This window comes from Bos mutus, chromosome 15 (assembly GCF_027580195.1).
Source record: "Bos mutus isolate GX-2022 chromosome 15, NWIPB_WYAK_1.1, whole genome shotgun sequence".
NCBI lineage: Eukaryota > Metazoa > Chordata > Mammalia > Artiodactyla > Bovidae > Bos > Bos mutus.
The window spans coordinates 28,107,306-28,134,662 of record NC_091631.1 but is presented as its reverse complement, the minus strand read 5'-3'; the positions used below and the strand labels follow the sequence as shown (position 1 = coordinate 28,134,662).

The window sequence follows — 27,357 nt, the reverse complement described above, 5'->3', positions numbered from 1 at the left end:
TATTTAATTTTTTTGATCTTTTTACACAAAAGGTTATGTATTATAACTACTGTTCTGTAACTTGCTTTTTTTTTTCATATAACAATACATGATGGATATCTTTTCACATCAGTACATGAAAGGTTTTTTTCTTGCTACTTATAGTTACAAAGACTTTGATTGAGTGGATGTAACATAATTTACTTAATCATCCACTGGGGGATATTTAGACTGTTTCCAATGTTTTGCCATTATAAATTGTTGTTTATAAAATTGTTATACAATGTTTGTGTACAGTTGTATGAAGAGTTCACCTGTAGCTTTCATCAGATTCTCAAAGGGTTGCAGAGAAAAAGATTAAGAATTGTTGTTTTAACCCAGGTCCCTCATTCTACAGAAGAGAGAACTGAAGCCCAGAACAGAGTGACCAGGTCATTGTAGGTTAGTAGAAAAGGCAATGGCAACCCACTCCAGAACTCTTGCCTGGAAAATCCCGTAGATGGAGGAGCCTGGTAGGCTGCCGTCCATGGGGTCGCACAGCGTCAGACACAACTGAAGAGACTTAGCAGCAGCAGCAGCGGCAGATAACAAGGGCTGAAAGGCTAAATTTTACATAAGGGCTAAAACATAACCTAACTCACAGTTAAATATTCATGATGGCTTTTATTTTATTTATTTATTTTAGTTGCCTTGGATCTTTGTTGTTGTGAGTGGGCTTTCTCTTACTGCATCAAGCAGGGACCACTCTTGGTTTGGTGCGGGGGATTCTCATTGTGGTGGCTTCTCTTGTTGCAGAGCACAGGGTCTAGGCACTGAGACTTCAGTAATTGTGGCGCTCAGGCTCAGTAGTTGTGGCACAGGGATTTAGTTGCCCTGTGGCATGTGGAATATTCCTGGGCCAGGGGTAGAACCTGTGTCCCCTGCATTGTTGGGCGGATTCTTATCCACTGTACTACTAGGGACGTCTCATGATAGCTTTTAATTAAAAAAGTAAAAAACACCGGCTTCATAAATATTTACATTACACTTTTTTGAGTGGGAAACAACAGAATTAGCAATCTTGTTATACTTCAGTATATTCTGAAGTATATTGCTTAGCAGTATTCTTTTGGCATAATTAGGTCTGTTGATAAAAGGAAGGGCAGTCCTGCTTTGTAAAACTGGAAATGAAATTTTGTAGTAAAGTCACTGGCATTTAAGTGAAATTCTTAGGTGGTTTTTTTTTTTTTTTTAATTTCTTGAAGCCCTGTGGCTCTTTTGGAATTGAATCAAATTGAATTTTTTTCTGAAAAAAAGTGCAAGACTTTGTGTGTGTTGAAAATTTTGGTTGTGCTGGTGATATATTTGTTTTGTCAGCTTTTTGACAGTCTTTACAGTTCAGAACCTTAAGAACTTCTGTATAAAATATTTTACTTTATTTATTTATTTTTTTATATGGAACGCTTCATGAATTTGCGTGTCATCCTTGCGCAGGGGCCATGCTAATCTTCTCTGTATCGTTCCAATTTTAGTATATGTGCTGCCGAAGCGAGCACAAAATATTTTACTGTATTCTTACATGCATTGTCAATTTGCTTTTGGATGCCATATCAGTTGATTTGTGCAGCCCTGTGTGTTGAGGGCTAAGTCAATGATCATTTCAAGATGAACCTAGACTTCAACTTTGTGTTCTTTGAGGATCTGCAGCTCATTGTTTGTCTTGACATATAAAGTATTTGGACCATCTTGAGCAGTAGTCAGCAAATATGTAATGAGTGTCTGCTCTGTGCCAGACACTGTTCTAGAGCCTTGGGTGACATCAGTGAAGGAAATATTCAGAAATCCTTTCCTCTTAGAACTTGTATTCTAAATATAGAAACAGTCCTGCTCCATTGATTTTGTTTTTAATGTTTGTTTATGTATTTCGCTGCATTGGATCTTAGTTGTGGCATGTGGGCTCTGGATCACTTGGACTCAGGAGTGCTGGTACTCGGGCTAAGCTGCTCTGTGTCATGTGGGATCTTAATTGCCCAACCAGGGATCAAACCTGTGTCCCCTGCATTGCAAGGTAGATTCTTAACCTCTAGACCACCAGCTGGGGTCCCTGAGCCATTGATATTTTTTAAAAAAGAAAATTTACCACATGGTACCTAGGTAGATTTGCAACTATAAGAACATTTACACCTTGTTGATAATAATTTTGAGAATTTATTTAGTCTTTTGATTTGAGATCAAGGATGATCATTCTAAATTATGCTGCCTTTGTACTTGAAACCAAGATCTTTTAGGACAGCTCTTTTTCTTTTTGCCATGGGTAGTAATTGAAGAGAAAATGTAGACAAAGGCTGATGAATCTTTCAGATTGACAGTTTAATTTTTTTTCTCTTTGTAGTGTTAAAATGCATTTCGTAAATCGAATAAATAAAAAAAATTGAATAGTGCCCCATTTATTCCTTCCGTTTATCCCATCCAACCTCCCTGTTCACTTAGGGTTAACATTTATACATTTAAAAAATTTCCTCCTTCTGTGAAAAGCAAGTAGTTCTGGTTTATTACTCAGTTGGCAGACAGTGTTTGCTATGTGTGCAACCTAAATTGCATTTAGGACTAGTGAATAATGAAATCATGTGACTGTAGTGTAAAAGGACAGGAATTTCTCTTGTCTGAAGGGATTTGTCTTAAAATATATAAAATGACTCAACTTTTTATCCATACTAACACATATTCCAGAATATGAGTGTCCTTATGTGTCTTACTAATATGGAAATATATTCTTTGTGTTTTTTAAAACTCAGGATGAGATTGCCTTGTAAACTAAGCCTTAATCACCATTGACAGAATAGCTCCATGCTATAGGCTTCAAGATTGAGGAGCAGGAATTTACGTGGTATTTGTTTTTCATTCATATTTCCACTTTCTAACTTCCATTTAATCTTAGAAGACTTGACTGCATTGAATTCATTGGTATTTGAGTTTGCTTTAGTGTAGGATGTAGGAAAAAATTGCCAAATTTCATTTCACTAATTTAGTGAGCATTTAGGACACACACTTGTGTAAGATAATACAATAAAAAAGATGAATAAAACATGGTTCATGTCCTTTAAGACTAGAGTCTGGTTGGGGCAGCACACCCAATACCAAGTGGTATTATTATTTGATAATAATAAATGCATAATGCCAGGGAGAGTAGAGCAGTGGGGTAACTGACAATCTTTTGAGGAAACTTGAGGAAGGCACTTGTGCTGTGTATTGGAAAAGTGTAGGAATTTACCAGGTGAAGGAGGAGAGGATGTCCATTCCTGGCAGAAGAACCTGCATGTGCAAAGGCATGAAGGCACTTGGCATATTCAGAGATGACAAGAAGTTAAATATAGATGGAATGTGGGGCTGCAGTGCGGAAGGAGGAGAGAAGAAACTACAGAAGTTGGTTCATGAAGGTCATGGTATGTCATGCTGAAGGAATTTGGGACTTTATCCTATAGACAGTGTGGAGCCCTTGAAAATATTTAAGTAATGGCATGACATTGTTATAACATGCTTTAGAAAGACAGTGTTGGTTGGAGTGTGGAGGAAATGTGAATAGAAATTGGAGGAAGGGAGTTAGGGGACTATTTTAGTAGTTCAGACAGATGAATAAGGGCTAGACTAAAGAAGTGACTCTGGAGATGTTTCCTTCAGTTATTCACTAATTTTGTAACGATTTCAGGTGAGGGCCTTCTGTGTACTAGGCACTGAGGCTGCAAATAGAAATAAAACATAATTCTGCCTCTTAAGGTCAGTGTAGTTAAGATTGATATATAAGCATGCAACTAGAATGTGGGGTAATAAATGCAGTAACTGTAATGCAAGATATAACTGTAGAAGGCAGTATAATATATGTTAATAGGGCAAGTTAATGGAGCAGGATCTGGAGACACTGTGTTCAAATTCCAGGTCTGCCATTTATAGCTGTTTGTCTTTGGGCACTTGCTTAACTTCTCTGTACCTTGGTTTCCTCATTTTGAAAATGGAGATAGTAATGGTAACAAAATCGTAAGGTTGTTGTTAAGACTAACTGAGTTATTTCAGTGAGTTATTAACATATAAAGAGCTCAACAAATGTTAGCTCTTTTCACAAAAAAGAACCTAGCTTGGATGGGTCAACAGTGGCTTCAGTGAAAGGCAGACACTTGACCATGAGTATTCAGTAGGTGGATGAAGGCAGGATAAAAGTGAGGGAAATCAGTACATTTAAAAGCATTGAAGTCCCCCTACTGTTTGTGACCACGTGGACTGTAGCCTACCAGGCTCCTCCTTCCATGGGATTTTCCAGCCAAGAGTACTGGAATGGCTTGCCTTTTCCGTCTCCAGGGGATCTTCTCAACCCAGGGATCGAACCCAGGTCTCCCACATTGCAGGCAGACACTTTACCATCTGAGCCACTGCTGCTGCTGCTAAGTCGCTTCAGTTGTGTCCAACTCTGTGTGACCCCATAGATGGCAGCCCACCAGTCTCCCCTGTCCCTGGAATTCTCCAGGCAAGAATACTGGAGTGGGTTGCCATTTCCTTCTCCAATGCGTGAAAGTGAAAAGTGAAAGTGAAGTTGCTCAGTTGTGTCTGACTCTTAGGGACCCCATGAACTGCAGCCTACCAGGCTCCTCCGCCCATGGGATTTTCCAGGCAAGAGTACTGGAGTGGGTTGCCATTGCCTTCTCTCTGAGCCACTAGGGAAGCCCTAATAAAAAAAGCATAGTATGAAACAAAAGGAGAGTTGTAGGGATTGCAAATATGGATAGTTTTTGAGCATAGAGTATGTGTGGGAGAGTGGAGGGAGGCAGAATTGCAGAAATAAGCAGTTACTGGATAATAGTGGACTCTGAATGCCATGCTAGGAAGAGTTTGAAAGAGGAGCGCATCTTTGCAGTTTAGAGAGATCACTCCTATAGGGAATAATGTAGCAAATGGATTGGAGATCCCAAATTTCTTTTAGCAGGATGAGTCACTGAGATTAGCTAAAGACTCTGTTGCTACAGGTATCCAGAAAAGCTGGGTGATAAGCAACAGTTCTTTTAAATTAAATGCATTTTGAGTTTGCAGAAAAGACAGAAAGATATCTACGTTCAAAAAAAAAAGGAACTAAAACCCAGAACTTCATTAAGCCCTTGAGCTCATGCTGTGTTGCCCTGGACAAAGATGAAGCAATGGAGTGAAGGGTTATTTCTGCCTTTTTTTTTTTTTTTTTACTTTACAATATTCTATTGGTTTTGCCATTCCTAGTAATTGAGTTTTAACTGTGTGGAAAAAGGAACCAAAACCAAGACTTTTTCATCAAGCTGGGATTCTTGATGTGCTGCATCCTAGGTGAAAGGTGAGATAAAGAAAAATCTTCCCACTGACACAAATATTGTTAATAAGAAATCTTGTCTTGGTTTGCCTGGACTCTATATAAAGAGAAAATGGAAAAAAGCTTCTCTGAGGAATTGAAGTACAAGACCTGTGCCTTGTTCATATTTGGGACCTGAGTTTATATTATACGGTTCAGGTATCTCCATGCTGAGAAATTAATATAAAAGCTAACTTCAAGCTAGTGATACCCCTGGATCATCTGGAGAAAGGAAAGACTTGAAGGGGTACTCCCATATCCTGGGCCACAAGGAATTCTCACAGAAGAAATAAACCCAGCAGAAGATAAATTTATAATTAAAAGTGACACACAAGAAAACCATTTTCTACCACAAATGAGAATCAGTAGATAAAACAAGCAGGATTATAGCTCTAAGAACTGGAATAGTAGAATAGCAGTTGGAAAGGTAATTTAAATTAACCTATTTTAAGTGACGAAAAAGACATTAAAAAGTAATTGACAACCCAATAAATAAATAAGACATGAAACATATCTTTGAAAAGAATTAAACATAATAAAAAAATACAATCAGAGAGGTTAAAAAAGTCAACCCTGAATATTCATTGGAAGGATTGATGCTGAAGCTCCAATACTTTGGCTACCTGATGCAAAGAGCTGACTCATTCAGAAAGACCCTGATGCTGGGAGATATTGAAGACAAAAGGAGAAGAGTATGGCAGAGGATAAGATGTACAGATAGCATCACCAACTCAATGGACATGAATCTGAGCAAACTCTGGGAGATAGTGAAGGACAGGAAAACCTGGTGTGCTGGAGTCCACAGGTTGCAAAGAATCAGACATGACTTAGCGACTGAACAACAACAAATAAACAATAGTTTACACAGATGAAGAGAAAATAGTAAGCTGGGTGTTGCTGCTGCTGCTGCTAAGTGACCCCATAGACGGCAGCCCACCAGGCTCCCCCATCCCTGGGATTCCAGGGATGGAACACTGGAGTGGATTGCCATTTCCTTCTCCAACGCATGAAAGTGAAAAGTGAAAGTGAAGTCTCTCAGTTGTGTGTGACTCGTCTCGACCCCATGGACTGCAGCCCACCAGGCTCCTCTGCCCATGGGATTTTCCAGGCAAGAGTACTGGAGTGGGGTGCCATTGCCTTCTACAAGCTGGGAGTTGGGTATGAGGAAATCCTGAGAATGCAGAATAGTAAGATGAAGGAAAATATGAAAGAGGTAGAGAAATGAAAAACTGAACAAGAAGACCTAACATCTAGTAGCAATTTCAGAAGGAGAAAAATAAAATGAGGGAGACATGGAATTAGATGAAATTTTTTTGGAATTAATAAAAGTGAATTTTTAAGTTTAAGGTTCATGAGAACCTCAGTTCAGTTCAGTCGCTTAGTCGTGTTCGACTCTTTGCGACCTCATGAACCGCAGCATGCCAGGCCTCCCTGTCCATCACCAACTCCTGGAGTTCACCCAAACCCATGTCCATTGAGTTGGTGATACCATCCAACCATCTCATTCATGAGAGCCTCGCAAGGATTAAACAAGCAAACCAAAACAAACCCCACAACTAAATACATTGCAATGAAACTGCAGAACACCAGAGACTCTTTAAAAAGCAACCAAAAAAGGAAAGACAGAGGACCAAGAATCAGACTGAGAGCAGATGTCTCTTTATAAGAGAAACCAGAAGACTGACTAATATCTTCCAAGTACTGAGAGAGATCTGAATTTCATACTCAGCTGAGTTATCATTCAAGAGTGAAATCAAAATAAAAGTATTTTCAGATGAACAAAAATCCGGAGAATTTACCGTACTGTTTCTGAAACAACTATTATGTGAAAGTACTCGCTTCTGGAAGAAAGAAATGTAACTTAGAGGAAAGAACAGGATATAAGACATCATGATGAACAAAGAAATTGGTTAGGTAAACTAAGCACTGACTGTAAAACAAAAATAATTATGGTTGATTTGTGGGAGCTAAAACTAAAGTGGAGCTAAAATACCAGATGATAAAGTATAAGCTGGTAGGGAAAGTGGTCAGCATTAAAGAGTTATATATAGTTCAGGAGGAGGATAGAGATATTGATTAACTTTAGGCTTTCAGTCAAATGCATATTAAAAATTTAAGCATAACCACTAAAAGAAATACAATGTATAACTTGATCTACTATACACATATAGAACCATACACTTCCCAAATTAGAGACTACATTCTCTTTAATCAAATGTAAAATATTTATGTAACTAGGCACAAAAAATTTCATCAAATACCATAGCTTGATACATAATCCATGTTTTCTGACTCCAATACAATAAAATTAGAAACTAATGACAAATATTGATATGACTGATTCCCCTCACCTCTTAACTTGTTTAAAAAAAGCAAAAATAAACTGAAAATGTATGGATTGGACTTCCCTGATGGTAGAGTGGATAAGAATCTGCCTGAGAATGCAGGGTAACATGGGTTCTATCCCTGGTCTGGGATAAAATTTAAGTGCCTATATCATATTTCATTAAATCTTAAGATGTCATCATCATGAGATAGACTGTTGCTTTCCAAGTACAGTGCTTTTCTATCACTTAGACTTTTAAACTTTATACTTACTGAAAGAACTCTTAGGTTTACTTAGAAATAGATTTAGCATATCACTCATACACATATTTATAAAAGGAAGTGAAGTAATAAATTAGAATATTCCTGTGACTTCACATTCACAGTCTGATTTTTCTATCACTCTTGGGTAGAGTCATAGAGGTTTGTGTTTTCCTATATAGTATTGCTCACTATGTCATTGAAAGAGCATTGGTGAAGAACATTTCTTAAGCGATCCCCAGCATTTTCTTGAAACTGCTGACACCCATCCAGTCTTGATTCTGATGTTTTCTTGAACTGGCCAGAAGGTATCAAGAGAAGGTTTTCAGGTGAGACTCATAGTTCTTTCTCACATGGTCTGTAAAGGTTTGTTGACTAACATTGAGAAATTACCAGTCTAGTCATGCAACCAGAGGTAACTACCAAATAACTACTACTTTTGTAAGCTTATTCTTTATGTTAGTACATATATAAGCAGTGACAGTGGCACCATCACTGTTTCCTGACAGTGATTGTAAGGCTAAATGTAAGAAATATCCCAATTTCAGCAATATTAATATGAAAAAATTGATGTCCTAGAATCTGAAAGGTTTTTGAATAGAAGAAAAGCTGAAAATTAGTTGTGGCCAACTGAAGAAGCTAGAAAAGTAACAGATTAAACCCAAAGGAAGTAGAAGATAGGAAAGAATAAAGATAAGAATAGAAATTAATAGAGTAGAAAACAGTGAAGAGGATTCAGTTCAGTCACTCAGTTGTGTCTGACTCTTTGCAACCCCATGGACTGCAGCATCCCAGGCCTCCCTGTCCATCACCAATTCCCGGAGTTGACTCAAACTCATGTCCATTGAGTTGGTGATGCCATCCAACCATCTCATCCTCTGTTGTCCCCTTCTCCTCCTGCCTTCAATCTTTCCCAGCATCAGAGTCTTATCAAATGAGTCAGCTCTTCGCATCAGGTGGCCGAAGTATTGGAGTTTCAGCTTCAACATCAGACCTTCCAATGAATATTCACAACTGATTTCCTTTAGGATGGACTGGTTGGATCTCCTTGCAGTCCAAGGGACTCTGAAGAGCCTTCTCCAACATCACAGTTCAAAAGCATAAATTCTTCGGCGCTCAGCTTTCTTTATAGTCCAGCTCTCACATCCATACATGACGACTGGAAAATTCATAGCTTTGACTAGACAGACCTTTGTTGGCAAAGTAATGTCTCTGCTTTTAATATGCTGTCTGCTGCTACTGCTGCTAAGTTGCTTCAGTCGTGTCTGACTCTGTGCGACCCCATAGACGGCAGCCCACCAGGCTCTGCTGTTCCTGGGATTCTCCAGGCAAGAACACTGGAGTGGGTTGCCATTGCCTTCTCCATTGTGTGAAAGTGAAAAGTGAAAGTGAAGTCGCTCAGTCGCTTCCGACTTGTAGCGACCCCATGGACTGCAGCCTACCAGGCTCCTGCATCCATGGAATTTTCTAGGCAAGAGTACTGGAGTGGCTTGCCATTGCCTTCTCCGAATATGCTGTCTAGGTTGGTCATAACTTTTCTTCCAAGTAGCAAGCATCTTTTAATTTCATGGCTGCAGTCACCATCTACAGTGATTTTGGAGCCCCTCAAATAAAGTCTGTCACTGTTTCCATTGTTTTCCCATCTATTTGCCATGAAGTGATGGGACCAGATGCCATGATCTTAGTTTTTTGAATGTTGAGTTTTAAGCCAACTTTTCACTCTCCTCTTTCACTTTCATCAAGAGGCTCTTTAGTTCTTCTTCGCTTTCTGCCATAACGGTGGTGTCATCTGCATATCTGAGGTTATTGATATTTTTCCCGGCCATCTTGATTCCAGCTTGTGCTTCATCCAGTCCAACATTTCTCATGATATACTCTGCATATAAGTTAAATGAGCAGGGTGACAGTATACAGCCTTGACATACTCCTTTCCTGATTTGGAACCAGTCTGTTTTTCCATGTCCAGTTCTAACTGTTGCTTCTTGACCTACATACAGATCTCTCAGGAGGCAGGTTGGGTGGTCTGGTATTCCCATCTCTTGAAGAATTTTACACAGTTTGTTGTAATCCACATAGTCAGAGGCTTTGGCATAGTCAATAAAGCAGAAGTAGATTTTTTTTTGGAATCTCTTGCTTTTTTGAAGAGGATTCAGTTCAGTTCAGTTTAGTCACTCAGTTGTGTCTGACTCTTTGCAACCCCATGAATCGCAGCACGCCAGGCCTCCCTGTCCATCACCAACTCCTGGAGTTCACTCAAACTCACGTCCATTGAGTCGGTGATGCCATCCAGCCATCTCATCCTCTGTCGTCCCCTTCTCCTCCTGCCCTCAATCCCTCCCAGCATCAGAGTCTTTTCCAATGAGTCAACTCTTTGTATGAGGTGACCAAAGTACTGGAGTTTCAGCTTTAGCATAAGTCCTTCCAAAGAAACCCCAGGGCTGATCTCCTTCAGAATGGACTGGTTGGATCTCCTTGGAGTCCAAGGGACTCTCAAGAGTCTTCTCCAACACCACAGTTCAAAAGCATCAATTCTTCGGCGCTCAGCTTTCTTCACAGTCCAACTCTCACATCCATACATGACTACTGGAAAAACCATAGCCTTGACTAGACGGACCTTTGTTTGCAAAGTAATGTGTCTGCTTTTGAATATGCTGTCTAGGTTGGTCATAACTTTCCTTCCAAGGAGTAAGCGTCTTTTAATTTCATGGCTGCAGTCATCATCTGCAGTGATTTTGGAGCCCCCAAAAATAAAGTCTGACACTGTTTCCACTGTTTCCCCATCTATCTCCCATGAAGTGATGGGACCAGATGCCATGATCTTCGTTTTTTGAATGTTGAGCTTTAAGCCAACTTTTTCACTCTCCTCTTTCACTTTCATCAAGAGGCTTTTGAGTTCCTCTTCACTTTCTGCTATAAGGGTGGTGTCATCTGCATATCTGAGGTTATTGATATTTCTTCCGGCAATCTTGATTCTAGCTTGTGCTTCTTCCAGTCCAGCGTTTCTCATGATGTACTCTGCATATAAGTTAAATAAGCAGGGTGATAATATACAGCCTTGACATACTCCTTTTCCTTTTTGGAACCAGTCTGTTGTTCCATGTCCAGTTCTAACTGTTGCTTCCTGACCTGCATATAGGTTTCTCAAGAGGCAGGTCAGATGGTCTGGTATTCCCATCTCTTTCAGAATTTCCCACAGTTTATTGTGATCCACACAAAGGCTTTGGCATAGTCAATAAAGCAGAAATAGATGTTTTTCTGGAACTCTCTTGCTTTTTTGATGATCCAGCAGATGTTGGCAATTTGATCTCTGGTTCCTCTGCCTTTTCTAAAACCAGCTTGAACATCTGGAAGTTCACGGTTCACGTACTGCTGAAGAGGATTAATAAACCCCAAATCTAATTCACTGAAAATATTAATATAGGTTCTGAATTATAGGCAAATCTCAGGCAAGATTGATGAAGGAAAAAAGCAAGAAAGCATAAATAATATTAGAAATGAAGCAGAAAATATGATTGTGAATATCAGGATTTTAAAAAACCCATGTTTTGCAACAGAAGCCACCACAATGAAAAACCTACACACTGCAGCAACAGAGTAGCTCCTGCTCATCGCAACTAGAGAAAGCCCGAGTGCACCAACGAAAACCCAGTGCAGCCAAAAATAAAAAAAGGAAAACCTGCAGATTAAAAGATGCCACCAATTTAAGTGTATGGACTAATTTGGATTCTTATTTGAAAAACTATAAAAATATTTGTTGGATTTCGAATACTGACTGGATGTTGGTATTAAAAGTTACCCGATTTTTAATGTGACAGTTTTCTGGTTACATAGTTTAAAGAGTCATTATTTTTAAGACATGCTAAGTTTAGAAGTTAGATGATATGGTGTCTGGGATTTCTTCAAAATAATTCATTCAAGGGGAGAGAGGACAAGCACGATTAGGGGAATAGATGAAATAAGATTGACAGTGGATTGGCTGTTGAAGCTGGGTGATAAATATGTTGGGGCTCATTGTACTGGTCTCTCTAGTATTTGAGACATTTTTATAGTAAAAAGCAGGAAAAGATTCTGTCTATTAAAGGAAAACAAGGCACAGATGGTTTTACAGGTTATTCAGATATAGACAGATGGATAATCCTTGTACAGACCATTCCAGAGAATAAAAAATGTTTCTAGACTCATTTCAGGGGGCTTTTACAGTGTGATATCAAAATCACACAAAGACAATATAGAAAGGAATAATAGAGGCCAGTCCAAGTGAAATCTGCACTAGTCTAGTAGTCTAATTTTTTTGTATCAATCACAATCACAAGCAAGTAGTAGTATTCTGGGAATGAGAGTTCGGCTTAGTATTAAGACTCTAATGTAATTTACCATGTTGATAAATTAAGAGTAAAACCATATGATCATTTCAGTAGATGCTTAGTAGAGCATTTGATAGTATTTATTGTTCATTTATTAATTGTAAAAGCTAGAACACTTGGAATAGGTGGGATTTTTTTTTATTTTAATTTTTTTAGTGGAATTTGTCAATACAAATGATTAGTGGCCAAGAACACTGAACTATGGTTAAATAGTTAACAGGTCCAAAAAAGTAATTGAAGAGTCCAGTAATATGCCCTCAAATATTTGAATGTGATATATGACAGGTGGCATTACAAATCAGTGGGGCAAAGGTATTTCCAGTTGTGGATGGTTAGCTTATAGAAAAAAAAGAAAAGTAAAAAAGAAAAAGTAAAGAAAAAATCTTCACACCATACACAAAAAGTTAATAGCAAATGGATAGCAAAAGGTCAAGCTATAAAACTTAGAAAATACTAAGAGTATCTATAATGGGATAGGGAAAATTCTTTATACAAATAAGAAATGCAGAATAAAGGAAAAGATTAATAATTTGGTCATATTAAAATCAAAACTTCATATGATAAAATATAAAGTAGGGAGATGAACCACAGCATGGGAGAAGATATTTCCAGTGTAATCGCTAACCAAAGATTATGTCCAAAATATATGAAGAATTACAAATCATTATGACAGACACCTCATTAGAAAAATGGTGAGGGAATTTGAATAGACATTTCACAAAAAAGGGAAACTGAAAGACCAATAAAACATCTGGAATGATGTTCGCTATCATTAGTAATTAGGGATGAGATCTAGAATACCAGGGGAAGATAGACCTTATACATGTATAGTGATATTTCTCCCAAACTAGTGACTCTGTACTCATTACTCTCCAGTGTTTGAAAGTTAAGTTTCCAGTGAATCAAGAGATTCTTCTTTAGTTTCAGTATTCAGATATTTAAAGACCAGGATTGTTTCCATCTAAATTTTTAGGTTAAATTTCTCAAATTCATCTCTCTGGTCTTCTATCTTCCTTTCCCAAATTTCTGGCCATACTACATTACTTGTCTTCCCTGGTGGCTCAGAGGTTAAAGTGTCTGCCTGCAATGTGGGAGACTGGGGTTTGATCCCTGGGTTGGGAAAGATCCCCTGGAGAAGGAAATGGAAACCCACTCCAATATTCTTGCCTGGAGAATCCCATGGACAGAGGAGCCTGGTGGGGTACAGTCATGGGGTCGCAAAGAGTCCGACACGACTGAGCGACTTCACTTTCACTACTTAGAGTTCTTGTAATATAGAATGGTTTTTGAAACCTTTTTGACCTTTTGTCTGCCTTGAGTATTCTTCCCTCTTATCCTTCTGTCAGGTTATACTCAGGTGAAACAAGTACTCTGAATTCTTTCTCATAGAGGAGTTGATTACCTTCCTTTGTGCCACCATGGAAATATGTGTATTGGTCATGTCACTGGATTTCAGTTCCTTGTTTGTGTGTCTGTCTCTGGGATTACACTGAACTCTTTGAGGTCAGGGACTATGTCTTTGTGTATTCGGCACTTAACATGGTACCTAGACTGTGTTAGATACTCAGTAAACGTTTAATACATTAAAAAGTCCTTAAAAAATCCTTTAAAAATATTTTTGATTATATGTCATGATTCATTTATCCTTCTGCTCATCTTTAAATATGCCACTCAGAATTGACCCTCATGCTTTAAATAATGCCTGACCAGTGCAAAAGAAAAGACGCAGTGGGGTTTACTGTTTCTCCATCTGGACGCTAAATTCTTTTTTTAAAAAAAGCATATAACAACTGGTTCTATTTTTTATTTTAAAAATAATTTTACTTATTATATTTTTGGCTGTTTTTGGTCTTTGTTGCTGCATGAGCTTTTCTCTAGTTGGGGCAAGTGGAGGCTGCTCTCTAGTTGTGGTGCCCGGGCTTCTCATTGCCGTGGCTTCTCTTGTGGAACACGGGCTCTAGGCTTGAGGGCTTCAGTAGTTGTGGCACATGGGCTCAGTAGTCGCGGTGCCTGAGCTCTAGAGCACAGGTTCAGTAGTTGTGGCCTGTGGGCTTAGTTGCTCTGCACCATGTGGGATCTTCACAGACCAAGGATCAAACCCGTGTCTCCTGCCTTGGCAGACAGAATCTTTACCGCTGAGCCACCAGGAAAGCTCCAGGATGCTAAATTCTTATTAATACCGCCAAAAGTTGCATTGGCCTTGCTTATCCTGAAATTGTAGGCAATAGAACTTCTTTTTTTTTTTTCACGAACTGCTATTAAGCCAGCCTTCCTCATCAGAGGTGTGTACAATTAAATTTTTCAGCCTGAAGACAACTTTTATCCAGTTTTGGTTTTTATTTTTCTAAATAGCAGTGGAACTATTTTCCCTTTACTGATGTTTTGCCATTTCTTTTGTGTTTCCTCTAGTATTTGTTTCTGTAAAACTATTATGGTAAAACCTCAGAAGACTGGACTCTGTTAATTTGAAGTTGAATTTGACTTTACTGAAGTTTACCTGGGCTTCCCAGGTCACACTAGTGGTAAAGTATCCACCTGCCAAAGCAGGAGACATACGAGATGCAGGTTCAAAAGTTTATATTTGCTTTCATTATAAAGAAAAACTTTACAAATTGATCTTCTTTCAGACAACAAATTCTTTAAAAGAACTTCGTACAAAGTGGTCCTGGTATTAAAGCACTTTATCACTGGTTCATTCAACAACAAAAATTTTAAGTCGCTGTTTTGTATGTACTATACCTAGAGATCATCCCCATGGGTTCAAGAAAATCTCCTAGTTTGAGGAATTAGTAATTATAACACAGTAATTATAACACAGATAATAAATCCCGCCAATACTGAGTTAAGTGCAGAATGTTGCAAGGGCCTGCAGAAGAGAGATCAATAAACAGGGCTTTGACCTAATTATAGTGAAAAAGAGGGAAGAGAAAGTGTCATATGTACAGTCAGAGAGAGATTGGGTCTGGCATATCTGGGAACAGTGATTGTGTGAAGACTGGGAAAGGGAAAGTATTGAGGTGTTGTGGAAATGTGACTGGAGTGATAGTCTTGGTCTTGTTTATAAATCTTGGAGGCAGAGGGAAGCCAATGAAAGTTATTAAGTGGAAGGATGATAGGGTCAGATCTCTGTAAAGAACTAGGAAAGCAGTATTGGAGATAGAAAAAGAGTCTTAGAGACAGGTCAGTTAGGCTACCATTTAACATAACAAGAAAGTACTGGAAGAGTAGATGGTAAGGTAGGCATTACTGTTAGGTAGGCATTACTGTTAGGTAGGTATTACTGTTAGGTAGGTATTACTGTTAGGTAGGCATTACTGTTAGGTAGGTATTACTCCCATTTTATGGATGAAGAAACAGGCTTCACAAGGATAAATACTGGTAGATACAAATCCAGTGGGTAGTAGATTTGAATGCAGGTTGATATGGTTCCACATTCTACACTCTAAGAGTGGAAATTAAGCCCAAAGGCATTTTTATCAGGGTGGTTGTGGATATAGTGATGGCGACAGCCGCATGGTCTTGTCCTGCCTTGGTCTGCCGGACCTTCGTCTCTGCAGCATTCCTATACCTACATTTGCTTCTGTGATCTCTTTTATTGTGTGCCTCATGCTTTGACTGTGCTGATCCAGTGTGGGCTGCCTTGTTCTGCATTATTGTTTGGGCCATTGCTGGATTCAACAAGGAATTTTACACTTTGACTCTACTCTTCACACTTTGACTCTACTGTTACTTAATACCTGCTTTTGCAAATTCTACTCTCTTTGTCTTTCTGTAATCCAGATGTGTTAATCTGTGTGGGTTGTGACAACAGAATACCATGGACTAGGTGGCTTATAAACAACAAAAATTTATTTCTTAGTCCTAGAGTACGGCAAGTCAAAAATCAAGACTGGTAGACTCAGTGTCTCATGAGGGCCTGCCTCCTGTCTTCTTGCTGTGTCCTCACTTGGTGGAAGGGGCAGAGGAGCTCGCTAGGGTCTCTTTTACAAGCACCCTAACCTTTCATGAGAGCTTTTGGCCCTCATGACCTATTCACTTTTCCAAGACCTTATCAACGAACACCATCATGTTGGGGATTTGGTTTCAATGTGTGAATTTGGGGGGGGATACAACATTGAATCTGTAGCACCAGGGTTAGGAAATTACATTCAGCAGGCCAGATCCAGCCTCTTGCTTATTTTGTAAGTTTTATTGTAATACAGCCATACTTGTTTATATTGCCTATGACTGCTTTCATGCTGCAATGGTAGAATTGAGCAGCTGTTTTGGTCTGCTTTCCTACAATTCTGAGAAATTGCTATCCCTGAAAAGATTAAGTAGAATTTTTCCTTTTAAGGAAGTATTTAACATTTAATAATTATCAGTTATATATCCAACATTGTACAAAGCATTACTTTAAATCATGTCATTTAATCATTTATAACAATTTATTTGAGGACTGGGAAAACTGAGGGCTAGACAAGTTGTATTGTGCTGAGTGCACATTGATAAGTGTGGAGTCTGGTTGGTCTCCACAGCCTGGGATCTTTCTACTTATGGAAGTTACCAGGCAGACATGTGTGGATGGTAAAGTGCTGTAATTGTGTATTGTAACTGCCCAAATCGTTACAATTGGCATTGTTACCCCATAAACTTAAGGAACATTGTGTTTCCCAAGCATGCTGGATAACTGAGGTTTTATTGTTTATTAATAGTTTTACTATATTAATAGTAGTAAATATGGTAGTATGGTTCTTGTTGTTGACAGGATGAGTTTAGATTTCTTAACCTAATTTGGCCTCAACCTACCCTTTCTGGCCTATACCACTCTCCTACATAAACTTTCTGCTCGAGTAGAACATATTTATTTACTATCCAGCTTTCATGCTTAAAAAAAATTAAAATTGTGTCAATAAACACATAACTTGAAACTTACCATCTTTACCTTTTAAGTGTGCAGTTCAGTAGTGTTATTACAAATCTTGGTCATGCTTGCTCTTGGTCATGAATTGCTCTTCCTCCATCTTCTAACTTATCTAAGTTTTACCAGTTAGACTCAGCTGCGTTCCACCTTCCCAAAGCCTTGCCTCTCCTTCCCAGGCTTTGTTCTCTTGCTCCTACTGATGTCTGTTGCAGCGTTTGCTTGTAAGATGTGTTTGGCAGTTGTTCCATTTTGTGACTTTGCACCTGTCATTGTCTCTATAATTATTTAAATCTCTTACAACTTTTTATGACTTTGTCTTAGCTAATAAGCTCTATTAATAAGTGCTTTGGGGGAAGAGTCTCGTGCCTTTTTTTGGTGTATTTTCTCTTCCTATGGCACCTCCCTCTTCCTCATTGCTCACTTCCGTTTTTAACTTCCTGATCTCTGATTATGGTTTCCATTATTCTTACACACTTACGTATGATAACTTGATATGTTATCACTAACAGTTTCTTCTCCCTTTGTGACTTCTATAATTATATTGCTATTTCTTTTCCATTTGTTATTGCTGTTTCCATATTTAATGTTCTTGTTTGAAATTATAAGGCATACTCAGCCTAGCGACTTGCATAATTAGCCTAGTCAGTCCCTTAGTATTCGATATTTAGGTTATAATCAGTCTTTGTTTTGCAATTGTGAACAATGTTACAATGAAAATCTTCTTATGTAAAGTTTTTCTATACTTTAGATTATTTTCTTAGATTCCTAGAAATTATTCGGTTCAGTTCAGTTGCTCAGTCATGTCCGACTCTTTGCAACCCCATGAACCGCAGCATGCCAGGCCTCCCTGTCCATCACCAACTCCTGGAGTCTACCCAAACCCAAGTCCATTGAGTCTGTGATGCCATCCAGCCATCTCATCCTCTGTTGTCCCCTTCTCCTCCTGCCCTGAATCTTTTCCCAGCATCAAGGTCTTTTCCAATGAGGCAGCTCTTCGCATCAGGTGGCCAAAGTACTGGAGTTTCAGCTTCAGCATCAGTCCTTCCAATGAACACCCAGGACTGGTCGCCTTTAGGATGGACTGGTTGGATCTCCTTGCAGTCCAAGGGACTCTCAAGAGTCTTCTCCAACACCACAGTTCAAAAGCATCAATTCTTCTGCGCTCAGCTTTCCTTATAGTCCAACTCTCACATCCATACATGACTACTGGAAAAACCATAGCCTTGACTGCTGCTGCTGCTGCTGCTAAGTCGCTTCAGTCGTGTCCAACTCTGTGCAACCCCATAGATGGCAGCCCATCAGGCTCCACCGTCCCTGGGATTCTCTAGGCAAGAACACTGGAGCGGGTTGCCATTTCCTTCTCCAATGCATGAAAGTGAAAAGTCAAAGTGAAGTTGCTTAGTCGTTCCCGACTCTTAGCAACCCCATGGACTGGAGCCTACCAGGCTCCTCCATCCATGGGATTTTCCAGGCAAGAGTACTGGAGTGGGGTGCCATTGCCTTGACTAGATGGACCTTTGTTGACAAAATGAAATTATTAGGTCAAAAATATAAACATCTTTTAACTTCTTGGTATGTGAGCAATAAACTTTTATTTTATTAATTCTTTGCCAAGGATAGTTTTAAAACATGGCTTTAAGTTATTAGAATAGTAATCTGTAGTGTTAATTATGGTATTAGGTAAGCAGCCTTAAAATCTGGCATGAACATTTTATTAGCTTTTAATTCTTTCTCTCTGTACTTCCTCTTCTTTCCAGGTAAACACTCTTCATATTGCCTACTGTAAATTGTTACTGTCTTGGGAATAAGCAGTTGTGTTAGTTTAAGACAGTTGCCACTTGACTGTCATCTGCACTCTTGGAGAGTTAGAAGGGGTAAACTGAAAATACAGGTAAAATGGAAAGCACTTTCATTTTAGAACATGTTTGTGGTTCACTCCCCTTGTTTCCACCTTCCTACTTCTAAATGGAATGCTTAATTTAACATTAAAGTTTCTCCTTACTGAGGGTAATTCAGAAGTTTGGTGGGTAGTATAAGCAGGTAACCTTGAGATTAATATGGATAATGGCCTCTTGTTTCCTGTGCACCTCTGCACTTGCGTAGACTTTGTTGTAGAAGGTGGATTTTGATGCATTGCCTTTTTTTGCTCTTGTGCACCTCTGCCTCATGCAGCACTTAGCTGTTCAGTTTTATAACCCTTGGACATTCTGTAGTAGTTTCACTCACATATGTTTTTTTGTTCCCTTGTAAGATTTTAAGTTTCTCTAGGACTTGGCCCACATGTATTCCTACCTTTTTTGGATTCCTTTCTTGACTTTCTCGAAAGAATATTCTCTCCTTTTGTCTTCTCCCTCATTGCTTATTCCCTCTTTAGTAATGGTTTGTGGTTTCATGATGAATACCCTGTCTTATCCACTGCTTATGAAGAATGTAGATTTTGCTTCTGGCTATGATGGAGCAGACTGTCAGTAGACCAAAACTCCTGCTGAGAATAACTAGAAAAGCCTGACTTAAAAAAAAAAAAAAAAAAAGATCTATATGAAGGCATTGGTAAGTTGCCAAGGCAGCCAGGACTTCAGACTTTTGTGGATTCTTGGCAAAGAGAGAGTATTGCTATTAAGAAGCAAAAAATCCAGCAGCGCTTTCTTCATGAGGCTAGCGATACAAAAATTATAGTTCAGGGCTGCCAAGTTAACCAGAACTTGAGAGGCCAAGATCCCAGAGAGAAGCAGGGTGCATCTCCCCACCTCCACAGCCTCTCCACCTGCTTTTTTTCTGTTGGGGCAAAGTCTTGGTGCAGGGTAAAAGGCTAAAAAGCTCCACAGAAGGCTAATGAAAAGCAAAGCGGTCTCAGCATTTCTTCACCGTTGAGGAGAAAAGAGTTCAGGACCCTCCAAGGAAGGCAGGCTTGGTAAATACCCTAGACTGGGAGGGCTACCAACTAGGATAGATGTTTTCAAGCTTTACAAAGCCTGCAGCCAACCTTGAATCAGCTCGTGTCCTGATTGGATTGTGAAGTGATCTACTCTGAGTCTGACTGCCAGTCACAGAACATGGTGAATCTTTTATAGGAGTGTAATATCATCCACAGCCTTTATAGTTTTTCATTGCACAGTAGATGGGATTCTAAAAAAAATTACCATGTAAACCAAGAGACCAGCCCGGGAATAAAACCAGACAGTACAGAAAAGGATCCATTGTATGCCAGGCACTGATAACTTATTCAGTTAGTCTGAAATTGAAGGACATTTAGGTTGTCTCCACTCTGTAGTATTGTGATTGATCTGCAGGGAATATTCTTGTTCTGTATCTTTGTACATATGTATTATCATTAAGATAATGAATACCCATGCTAACTCTGGTCTTTGTCAAATTCTTTTTTATATTTGTGAATCTAATACATAAAAGTCTTTTGTTTCAGAAGTTTTTAATAGGACTTCCCTGGTGGTCCAGTGGTTAAGAATCCACCTGCCAATGCAGGGGTCTTGGGTTTGATTCCTGGTCTAGGAAGATTCCACGTGCCCTGGGGCAGCTAGACCCATGCACCGCAACTACTGAAGCCCACACACTCTAGAGCCCACGTGCTGCAGCTACTGAGCTGGTGCGCTGCAACTACTGAAGCTCGAGTCCCTTAGAGCCAGTGCTCTGCAACAGGAGAAGCTACCAGAATGAGAAGTCCACACATAGCAACTGGAGAGTAGCCCCACATGCAGCAACCAAGACCCAGTGCAGCCAAAAATGCATAATAAAATAAGTAAAAATTAAAAGTTTTTAATATCTTAAGATGAATGAAATTGAGCATGTTTTAATATGTCATCTGAATTTATTTTTTTCTATAAAAAAACATCTACCACCTGTACATGTTCTTTTGCCCATTGTTATATAGGATTGTTCAGCTTTTTTTCCCCATTTTCTTTTTTTTTTTTTATATTAAAGAGGTAATGAAAAATAATGAATAAAAAGCACTGATGCTGGAGCTAGATTGCCTGAGTTTAAATCATAGCTCTTTCACTTACAGCAGTGAGGCTTTGGGCAAATTATATGCTCTGTGCTTCAGTTTCTCTTGTCTGTAGAATGGGGATAATAGTATCTCCCCATTGGGTCATTATGAAGATTAGATGAGTTAAAAATACATAGAGTGCTTAGAAATGGACCTGGCATAGTGAAAATACCACATAACTGCCAGTCATCAGAATGATGCTGGTGGTGGAGATAGAGATGGAAATTAGCAAAGAGATTTTTTTATTTGCCCAAGGACAAATTAGTAAGTGGGAGTGTCCAGATTAGGTTCTAGATTTTGGGACTCTTTGAGTCTAGAGTTCTTTTTATTCTTTTTCATTTTGCTGCATTGATAAGAAATTGAACCTACAGGGATGAAAACTCAAGCATAGGTATCTTTGGATTTGAGAGTTATTGGGGTAGTATCTTCTGAGTATAGTTCAGAGAGGTTCTTTTTCTGATTTTGTATTGAGTGTGGATGCTTTGACAATGACACTTTATTCCTGAGGGTTTGGTACAATTAGCAAGATACCAGTCTTATAGTTTGTTTGCCTTTATTAATAACCAGTCACACCACCCTAGAGAAGATCCTTTTCAGGAAGGACCATCAGGGAAGTACAGCTGCTCCTACAGTTCACATTAGACTGAATGCAGTCAGTACTCAGCTTTGGTCATTGACCATGGGTGCTTGTCATTTTTAGGGTATTATAGCCTTATAGAGTTTCTCTTCCTTTTATGCATGGTGCAGTTGACCCTTGAACTATGCGAGGATTAGAGGCACCAACCCCTTTGCACAGTTGAAAATCTATATGTAGCTTTATGATGGATAAGTGGATTCAGCCAGCCTTGGATTCAACCTCACATCATATGATTCTGTAGTAGGTATTTATTGAAAAAAAAAAAATGTGTGTATAAATGGACCTGTGCAGTTCAAGCGTGTGTTGTTCCAGGGTCAACTGTAGTTGTCAGAGGACAGGCATTAAGAAAGTATTTCCACCACTGGATTCATTTATAAATACTAAGGTACTCAACATTCAGTGACACCTGAAATAGTTTCTAGTATTTCTTTTCTGTGAGATGAAGGAAGGTGAATGGTTGTTTCTGTGCTACTGAAACACTTGGAAAATCCCAGTAGGTTCTGGTGGAGGGATTGGTGGGCGTTGGGACTAATTTCTCTGGATTAAGGAGGGTGATGTTGCCTTTTCTGGTTCTTTTGACATCTTGTTGCTGTGCTTCCCCTGCCCTCAAATTTATTTCTTAGAGCAGTTTTAGTTTTACAGCAAAAGTGAGAGGAACGTACAGAGATATTCCATATGATCCCTGCCCGCACACATACATAGCTACCCCCATTATCACTGTCGCTCACCAGGATGGTAGCTTTGTTACCAAGGATGGACGTACAGTAACACCTTATAAATCACTCAAATTCCTTAGTTTAACTTACTCAAGGAAGTGGATCAAAAAAGATACTGCTGTGATTTATGTCAAAGAGCATTCTGTCTGTATTTTCCTCTGAGTTTTATAGTGTCCAGCCTTATATTTAGGTCTTTAGTACATTTCAAGTTTATTTTTTATATGGTGTTAGTGTTCTAATTTCATTTTTTTTTTTTTAAACACATAGCTTTCCAGTTTTCCCAGCACTACTTACTGAAGGGACTCTTTTCTCCATTGTATAGTCTTACCTTCTTTGTCATAGATTAGTTGGGTGTGTGAGTTTGTTTCTGGGCTTTCTGTCCTGTTCTGTTGATCTGTATTTCTGTTTTTGCACCTGTACCAGACCGTTTTGATTACTGTAGCTTTGTAGTATAGTCTGAGGTCAGGGAGTCAGATTCCTCCAGCTCCGTTTTTATTTCTCAGGATTGCTTGGATTATTTGAGGTCTTTTGTGTTTCCATATAAATCTTAGAATTTTTTGTTCTAATTCTGTGAAAAAATGCCATTGGTAATTTGATAGGGATTGCACTGAATCTGTAAATTGCCTTTGGTAGTATATTCATTTTGAGAATATTGATTCTTCCAATCCAAAAACCTGGTCTATCCTTCCATCTGTTAGGGTCATCTCTAATTTCTTTCATGAGTGTCTAAAGTTCATTTTTTTTTTTTTTTAGCACTGAATAATATTCCATTGTCTGGATTATCAGCTTTCAAATATAATAGACAGTTATTTTACCAGTGAAAGTGAGTTTATTTGGGAATAGCCAGAAAAATTGAAATTCAAGATATGCAAACTGTGGCAGACTGGAGGCAAATCCAGAGAACAAGGAAGGGGAATTTGCTTTTACAGGGAAAAGAGGGATGTTGGGAAGGGCTGTAATAGCCAGAGTCCATGGAGGAAGCTGGGAGTACAAAGTATGGAGGCTTCTCATCAGTTGAGCTGCTGCATGTCTGATTGGTAGAGTTGATTTGGGTGGAAAGAAGTTTTCTTCTTGCTAGATAGTAAAGTAAGCAACACCTTTCTGTCACAGATAGAGGTGTATAGCCCTTCCTATTTGGAGTAACTGACAGATACAGAGAGGCATGAGCACTCCCCTTACAGGCCTGTCCCTACTCTAATTTTAGCTGAGTTTTCTTTGATTATTAGTAATTTCACAGTATGTACCTCAGTTTATTTATCCATTTACCTACTGAAGGATATTTTGGTTGCTTCCAAGGTTTGGCAATTATGACCAAAAGTACCATCAACAGTTATTCACAGGTTTTTGTGTAGATGTAAGTTTTTAACTTATTTAGGTAAATATCAAGGACTGCAATTGCTGGATTGTATTGCAACCCACTCCAGTATGGACGGAGGAGCCAGATGGGCTATAAGTCCATAGGGTCACAAAGAATCGGACACGACTGAAGTAACCTACCCACACACATAAACACACACACACGGTAAAAGTATGTTTAGTTTTGTAAGAAATTGCCAGATTACCTTCCAAAGTGGCTCTATCATTTTGCATTCCTACCAGCAATGAATGAGAATTCTTGTTGCTGCACATCCTCACTCGCATTTGGTATTGTCAGAGATTTGGATTTTGCGCTTCTAATTAGGGATGTAGTGTGTGTGTGTGTGTGTATGTGCACGCTTAGACTCTTTGTGACCCTTTGGACTGTGTCTGTCAGGCTCCTCAATCCATGGGATTCTGCAGGCAAGAATACTGGAGTGGGTTGCTGTGCCCTCCTCCAGGAGATCTTCCTGACCAGGGAATTGTCCTGACCCAGGGACTGAACCTGCATCTCCTGTGTCTCCTACATTGCAGGCGGATTCTTTAGCTGCTGAGGCATAGCATTGTGTAGCAGCATCTTGTTTTAATTTGTAATTCCCTAATGACATACCATGTTGGCCCTTTTTTTTTTTTTCATTTGCTTGTTTGCTACGTCTTCTTTACATTAAATCTTCTTTGATGAGATGTCTGTTAAGATCTTTGCCCATTAAAAAAAATCAGGTTGTTTTCTGATTAAGTTTTGATGTTCTTTGTTTATTTTGGATAACAGTCTTATATCAAATACATCTGTTGCAAATGTTTTCTTCAAGTCTGTGGCTTTTCTTCTCACTCTTTTGACATTGTCTTTTGCGGAGCAGAAATTTTTAATTTTAATGAATTCCGTCTTATGAATTACTTATTTTATGAATCATGTCTTTGATATTTTATCTAAAAAGGCATCACCTTACCAAATCATGTAGATTTTCTCCTGTTGCTCTCCTTTTTTGATAGTATTGCAGGCATTGCAACCACAGTTTCAGCTTTGGGAGTGGAGGGAGTTGATATGACTCTAGAAAGGTAGAGGGAAGTAAAGAGAAAATTAAGAAAAGTTAAGTCCCACATCAGCAGACAGGAACTATTTTTTTTTCTGTTGTTAAATTAATGTTCTTTCTGTACTAAAATTCAGGGAACCTGAAAGGTTAATCATGACTGATAAATATCTTAGTATAATTAAAATGTTAAGTGTATACATGTTCTCCAGTAAGCTTTAAGAAGCATTGTAAATGACTTTGATTTAAAAGGGGAGATTTTCATTTCTCTGACCTTTTTTCCTGCTTCATTTCTCATAATAGTCTAGGTGGATTGAAACCATATTTCATAAGGCTTCTAAGAAATTATTTTGATATTATAGCTACACTTACATAAGCTTAAATCCTAATAGCATTTTTACCCATTATATAATAGAGTGTTTCAGAATTTAGAGAAACCTGTTGAGTAGTAAATGAAAATGAGATAAGAATATTATTACAGGCATACCTTGGAGATACTGAGAATTTGGTTCCAGACCATCATAATAAAGTGAATACTGCAATAAAGCAATAAAACCAAAGTTTTTGGTTTTCCAGTGCACACAAAAGTTCATTTTATACCACACTGTAATCTGTTAAGTGGGCAGTAGCATCATGGTTTAAAAAAACAATGTACATACCTTAATTTAAAAATACTGATCATCATCTGACAATAACAAGGTTGTCATAAACCTTCAATTTGTAAAAACCATGATACCTATCAAGTGTAAGAAAGTGAAGAACAATGAAGCTAGATAAGCCTGTAGAAGTTAATCTCATTTCTCCAGGATAAACTGAGATCTGAAGAGATTTTAAACCATGCCTTGTGTATATGTGTCTCAGGAGGGCTCCAAGACACCGCCCCCCTCACCCCCTACAGGTTTGATGATTCACTAGCAGTGCCCCCAGGACTCAGCATACAGTCCTAGTCGTGGCTATAATTCATTGCAGTGAAAGGATACAGATTAAAATCAGCAAAGGGAAAAGGAATATTGGACAGAGTCCAGGGGAAACCAGGCATAAGCTTCTAGAGTTCTCTCTCAGTTGATTCTCACAGGACATGCTTAGTTCCCCCAGCAACAAGTTGTGACTACATGTGTTAAACGGTGCAAACCAGGGAAGCTTCTTAGAGGCCTATTGCCCAAAGTTTTTTATTAGGGGCTGATCATATAGGGACTGTCTGCCTAACATGTTTCAGAATTCCAGAATCCCATCAGGAAAAAAAGTATTCAGAATAACTACATAGTTTATACAGACTGTTTAGGTAACAGTGAGCCTCAGGGTGCCTGAGAACTCTCCCAAAATCTTCCTAGGCACCTGTTAAGGGCTAACCCTGTACTCAAGCCTTAGGATAGGCAGTTAGGCCTGCTATTGTTGTCTTTTCTGCATTGTGTGTGTGTATATGTGTGTAGCATTTAGCATGTGATGCTCTTATTAAATGTTAGCTGCTTTTATTATAGGGATTCTTCATTGATTACTGCTACTACTAAATGTGGTCTTCTGCATTCCTGTGAAGCAGTATTTTAATTTCCATTTGATAGATGAGACCAAGGCAAAGAGAATCTTTGATATATCTAGATACTCTCACTTAATTGACAGAGCAGGTGTCAGAACCTAATATGTTCTTTTTGCAAGCCAGTAGGGAAGAAAAAAATTATTTTTGCCTTGTTGACATTTCTAGAGGGCATTATTAAAATAGGAAAAGGCTTAAATATTTAAGTTAATGTCACATCGGACCAGTTCATGACCTTTTATGCTTAACTGTTTTTGTATTCAAGAATTACTTTGTTGACTGTGTAATTTTTTGAACTTTAGGGCATGATGCCAGTTAATGCAGCACAGTCCCGTTGGGAGAAGTTGCAAAAAGTGACTGTTTATCATTTTTTAATCTTTAAAGCATCAAGATACATTAATCTTAATCCAACAGTAAGCTAATCTATATCAGTACTAGTCTTGGTGAGTAGAAATTAATCCTGCCCTTGTCATTACCTTTTACCCTCAAACGCGTCAAGGCATAGTAATATTTCAGTCAGCATGCCGAGTTCTTACTTGGCCTTATATATGAACTTTGAGATTTCTTAGTAAGTATCCCAAAGTGAATTTAACTTTTCATATAATAAATGTATCAAAGCAGTTGGGTAATTATCTTCATTTCTCTTAAGTTGTACTTGCAAATAAACCAGACCAAACTACCGTTTCTTAATCTTGTCAATACCAGAGGCAGTTTTATAGTTATTAGGTTCTACTGCATGCCACTCAACTGTCTGAAAATAGTTTACACTGTTTTCACTTTCATTATATTCATTTGATCCTCATACTTGGCTGTCATAGTAGGTATTTTTCTGATTTTTAGAAGAGGAAGTTAAGACTGACTTATTTGAGACTTTGGAAGCTTCTAAGTTTGGGATCAGGCTTTTAATTTTGTATTA

General features: G+C 38.6%; 1 protein-coding gene and 1 non-coding gene across 2 annotated transcripts in view; one reads left to right on the top strand and one right to left on the bottom strand.

The window, feature by feature from the left end:
* Positions 1-27,357, top strand: part of RNF169 (ring finger protein 169) — an 88,767-nt gene that overhangs the window by 2,510 nt on the left and 58,900 nt on the right. The gene's annotated exons all lie outside the window — the stretch shown is intronic.
* Positions 1,408-1,514, bottom strand: LOC138991039 (U6 spliceosomal RNA). Its single transcript, XR_011467087.1, has one exon. It is a non-coding gene; the product is annotated as a U6 spliceosomal RNA (small nuclear RNA).